Genomic DNA, 5,723 nt, shown 5'->3' with positions numbered 1-5,723 from the left:
TCACCAGCTTCTGACTCCACATGTCCCTCGTGGAGGAGGGGAGGAAGGGGAATGGAAATGGAAGACAGTGTGACTCCACTTAGAGCAGCATCTCTGAGGAGACTCTCCTTCGTAATCTCCAGAAGAAAAGTAGAATCAAACTACAGGCTTCTTATCTGAAGAAGAAAGCGAACCAAATGAGGCAGTGAATTCAACTCCGTGCCCAAACTTTCTTTGTAGGGTTGATACAATAAAAGTCTTCCCGAACAGAATTATATAATCTATAAGAATAGTCTACTTCATGTGGAGGAACGTCAGCGAGCCGCACCACAGTGCTCTGGGAGCTGCAGTGTGTCAGGTAACAAGAGGAAGGTGAGGGTAGATAATCTGCTTTATGCATTTTTTATTAACATTTACTCCAATTTCACATCAAGAGTTGTTTCTCAGCAGACACTTACAGGAGGTGATCAAAGGGTGTCATCCACCAAAGTTACACTGCTATCGCTGCCATTATCTTTTAATTCAAAAAGTCCTTTGTATATAGTTTATAATTATCTGTACGCACCTGCGATTTACTTAAGTGACAATTGCGTCGCTAAAAGTGTCAATAAAGAAAATTCAACATTTTGGTTGCCAGACAACCAGCTTATTCCTGAGGCACTTCTTTTGTATGGTGTGTAACTATGCTCTCTTCAGATGTATTTCATAGGGTTTTCTGTCAAAGGTTGCCACTTCTACAGATGTTAATATATCTCAGAGCCCTTAACCGATCACCGCTGCTCCACTTCAGAGATGTAAAACAACAATTGAACTGGGTCACAATTGGATCGCCCAGCTCTCAATTCTCACTTGTACAAATGTGAACGTCACTGAAAATGTGAACATTTGCATAAAATATTCTCAGGGTTGTATGGCAACATTGGGTTTTGGCGCGGGGGGGGGGGACACTTGTTTGTTTAGTGTTCTGTTTGTTGTTATTCTGGAGTTGGAGCTGAACTTTGTGATGTTTCTTTGTTTTTGATTCTGCTCTTACCGATTCTGGTGTGTAATGAACTGTGAGGAGTAGCTGCTTAAGACAGATTGTTAGGAAACTTATACGTAAATTAGGCTTGATTCTGCAACCATCCATCTTCACAAGCTCCCTTCAAAATAACTCAAATTTAGAGCTGCCAGCACTTTCCACTTTCTGGGGTTGCTCGGTGTGTTTTAAATAGTTCTGCAAAGTTCTGCCTTGGGAATAGAGCATGTTTCCGGTGCCTTCACCAGTTCCCAGTTCCTCTTCATAAGGAAGCAGGTGATCAGTGAGGGTGTGGCCCGGTCTCAGTTATAAATATGGAATATGTTTGTGGCATGGAAGGTACGTTTCTTGTTTGCGTGTGTGTGTGCGTGTGCCTGTGTGTGCATATGTGTGTGTCTCGCACAGGCAGTCATGATATTCCATAAACAGGCTGGATGTAGCACACATTCCTGAAGGACAATATAGTTATAGTTTTTATGGTGGGTGGGAGGGACAGGGGTGTGTGTTGTGTGGGTTGGGCTGATGGGTTCTCCAGTCTACGTGTGTGTGTATCTGTGGGGGGGGGGGGGGCAGGTGTGTTCTCCAGTCTAAATGGATTTGAGTGGATTTGTGATGCAGACATAATGTTTTCATATATTTAGTGGACACAACAATTGTGTGCTTTTGAGTATTATGCCATGAAATGCTAAAACCTTTCTTTATCAAAACGAGTGCTAGGGACAAATGAAAGTTGTTCTGTTCAACTGATGATCTGGGGGCCAGCGGGGGATAACATCACCTCTGACAGCTAACTAAATGAGGATGAATGCTCAAGCAGTAGCCTCTGGCTGCCAACAGCTTCCTAAAGCCCTCCTACACAAAAAGTCTAAAGGACAGCAGCAGAAAAAAGGAGACAACAGCATACTTACTCAGAGCTGTCAGGCCCGAACAGAAACAAGAAATAATGACTGTGGAAAGTTGCTGCCATTCAATGTACCGCCATTTCCAAACTAAGCACAAGGCATTCTGGAATCAATAACATCGGGAGAACGACACGGAGGACTACATTACATTTTCAAAACAAAACAACAAAAAAGTTAAATCTGGGGAAGAGGAACTTCAGCATTTTGGGAAAAAGGCAAAGAGAATGCGTATCCTTCGAATGCTGTCCTTCGGAAAACAATGTGACAACAGATACCAGTTCAGATGGATGGAGGCTGAGGCAGGTGGTGGATAACCATCCATGATCATGTTAGGATTCTAATAACGCTGGACCATGGTATGGAACGAGGAAAACCCTTTAAAAGACAAATGTTATCAACACCAGCTACCTGTCTGCTATTATATTACAAACAAAGACATCACAACAGTTGCAATACTAAATCCTAACATATCTCAAATGTTTAACAATCAGAGATGTGCGACAGGGCCGCTCAGTGGCTTCCCTTTCATTGCCATCAGCAACCAAACAACTTCCTCCCCTTCATTGAATGAGAGAAGACCACTGCAGCCTCAGAACACACAGCACAGCCAGCAGGCCACTGCACCACTGGTTTCTCTCTCGGGCGCTCTCTCCCTGATCCTGCTGATGGAGTCTCTGTTTATCAAAGTGTGTATTAAAGACACCGGGAACTACCATGCAGAGCAGCCAATCAAACTGCCCCTGCATATTGAATATGAACTCCAGCCCGAAATCAAACACTTCAAAAGGAGATGAATCCCTCTCCCATGTGTGGAGGAAGCATCCCTCCTCCGTACTTTGGCAGAGTAAAAAACAACCCCAACTCCATAACCTCTCTAATGCTTTCCCACCACAAAATGTCTCCACTCCCCTCACATCAGCCCCCATCCATCCCCTTCACCACCGCCTCCACCCTGTTTACTGTGACGGGGGTTTGTGTTCAGTTCACTGTATATTACTTTGTATGAACGCTGAATAAAGTAATATAAAGTAATGAAGCACAGCACAGCACTTGGCCTTCATTGGGTACTTAATTCGGTCTTGTATATACATTAGCACTGTGTACAGAAGAGGGAAGTCTTACAAACCCAGAGTCTCTGATTGGTGTGTCTACAGCAGGGGTCTCCAACCTTTTTTCAACTGAGAGCTACTTAGAAAAAAATTAAGTGGCCAAGAGCTACTTGCATCACATCGCACATATTTATTAATGAACTGATTAATAAATGCATGAATTTATTATGCATTTATTAACTGATTAACTGATTAACTGATTAATTAATCACACGTGCTTCTGTTTGTACACGTGTGAAATTGCAATACACAATGCTTATCAAAAATAACTCAACTCTAATACAATAACTTAATAACTCAACATCAAAGGTCCAAGAAAACATTAGTACACTCACTCTTTTTAAAACTTAGTGAGATGACTGGCACTGCATGGAGTCCTTCTGTTTGTACACGTGTGCAATTGCAATACACAATGCTTATCAAAAATAACTCAACTCAATAACAATAACACAATAACTCAACATCAAAGGTCCAAGAAAACATTAGTACACTCACTCTTTTTAAAACTTAGTGAGATGACTGGCACTGCATGGAGTCCACCAAAGAGGTGTATGCTGGAGTGTATGCGCTCAGGTTCACTCTAATACAGTCATTTAAATGTTCATCTGTCAGTCTTGTTCTGAATTTAGATTTGATGACATTCATGTCAGAAAAAGCAGCTTCACAAAGGTATGTCGAACCAAATAAAGCAGAAATTTTAAGTGCTGCTTGGTGAATGTTCTTGTAGTTTTCTGGGTCTACAAGGCTCCAGAAATGTTGTGAGTGTTGCTGAGACTTAAGCTGAACATGATTCTGGAGATTTATAACCTCCATCTCCATCTCCACAGGATTGACAGTGAACAGTTCAGCCATCTTTTCTGAAATCTCTGTGATGTCTACCTCCATGAATGGGTTGGCAATGAATGCCACACATGGCTCCAGCTTATCAAAATCATTGAACCTATCCTCAAACTCCTGGCCTAGCTTTGACATGAGGTCACAATATTTATTGACATCCAAAACAAAGTCAGCCCCTGCATGGCTATCTAACATCTTAACTACTGTTGGGAAGTGTTGCAGTCTTTTGTTTTTCAGTTGCTGGAGGTAGAATGACAGTTTTGCTTTAAAAGCCTTAACAGCACTGATCATGTCCGAAATTGTTCTGTCTTTACCTTGTAACTGGGTGTTGAGCTGATTGAGTTTCTCTGTCATGTCTGTCAGGAACGCAAGATCAAGCAGCCACTCAGCATCAGACAAAAGTGTAGTGTCCTCCTCTCTTGACTCCATGAAAGCCTTGATTTCGTTCAGCAATGAGCAGAAGCGATGCAGTATTTTTCCTCGGCTCAGCCACCTCACCTCAGTGTGGAGAAGGAGATCACTGTGTTCAGCAGACAGTTCCTGGAGGAGCAGTTTGAAGCTTCTGTGCTGCTTGGCCTTTGCGCGAATGGAGTTGATGATCTTAATGACAGGTGTCATCACATGATCAAATCTCATGACTTTGGCGCATATAGCCTGCTGGTGAATGATGCAGTGATAGTTCACAATTTTAGGAAAGTCCGGGTCGGCCTTGCACAGTGCAATAAATCCTGAGTGGCGTCCTGTCATAGCTGGTGCGCCGTCTGTTGTAATAGACACCAGCTTTTCAATAGGCACGTTATGTTCAACGAAGTACTTTTTCACAACGTTGTAAATATCGACTCCTCTGGTTGTGGTTTTTAGTGGAAGCAACGTTAAAAACTCCTCTCTGGTGGAAGCGTCTTCGAAAACCATCCGGACAAACACAGCCATCTGAGCGGTATCAGCCGCATCCACCGACTCGTCACATTGAATTGAAAACCATTTGCATTTAATCATGTCCCGCTCCAACTGACCCACTGCATCGGCAGAGAGCGCAGACACTCGCCGTGCCACTGTGTTTGCGCCAAGCTGTACATCAGCGATAGCGGACATGATTTCAGTCTTACTTTTATGGTCCTTGAATAATGTGTCGGCCACCGCTGTCATTGCTTCCTTCACCATCCCGCCATCGGTGTATGGCTTCTTGTGTTTTGTCAAAATGTGCGCCACTTTAAATGATGCCTCCGTGGCCGCGTTGGCTTTCTTCGTCGGTCCGATGAATAAACATTGCTGTTTTTTAAGGTTTGCTTTCAGCTGGTTCACTTTCTCAGTCCGTAGAGTGCTGCCTGCTGGAAAATCCCGCGCAAAGTTACCGTGGACTTGAGTGTGGTGGCGCTCCACGTTACCTCTTTTGCCGACCGAAACACTGCTCCCGCATATGAGGCACACACACTTGTCCTTCACGCTAGTAAAGAAGAACTCGCATTCCCACTCTAAATGGAAATGGTATGTTTTCTGCTTTTTCTTGACTTGGCCACCTTGGTTTTCCATCTTTGTTGTTTGTGTAAAGTTCTGCTAATACCACCAAACTCCTCACTTTAGCTTAGCGAGCGTACAACGTCACTCAACGTCACAACGTCACTTTGGCTACATTTACACCGGACACCAATGTGACATATATGTGAACGTAAGTGAGATGAGGTGCATTTACTGTCGTCGGAATATTATTATTTTTAATTTTTTTAATTTTTTTAATTATTATTATAATTTTTTATTTTTTTCGGTCAACCTATCAGGCGAGCTACTGAAAACCTGCCCGCGAGCTACCGGTAGCTCGCGATCGACGTGTTGGAGACCCCTGGTCTACAGGGACACCCTGGTCCAGTGGGAAGCCATTAG

General features: G+C 43.3%; 1 protein-coding gene across 1 annotated transcript in view; it reads right to left on the bottom strand.

Moving 5' to 3' along the window:
* The window catches only part of mfsd8l2 (major facilitator superfamily domain containing 8-like 2), a 12,323-nt gene extending 11,007 nt beyond the window's left edge, over positions 1–1,316 (bottom strand). Inside the window, exon 1 of the mRNA XM_030362848.1 lies at positions 1–1,316. This exon is cut by the window's left edge and continues 104 nt beyond it. The gene's annotated coding sequence lies outside the window, so the exon portion shown is untranslated.
* Between the last annotated feature and the right edge of the window lie 4,407 nt (positions 1,317–5,723).

This window comes from Gadus morhua, chromosome 8 (assembly GCF_902167405.1).
Source record: "Gadus morhua chromosome 8, gadMor3.0, whole genome shotgun sequence".
NCBI lineage: Eukaryota > Metazoa > Chordata > Actinopteri > Gadiformes > Gadidae > Gadus > Gadus morhua.
The sequence above is the reverse complement of the archived record's forward strand: the minus strand, read 5'-3'. Positions and strand labels throughout refer to the sequence as shown.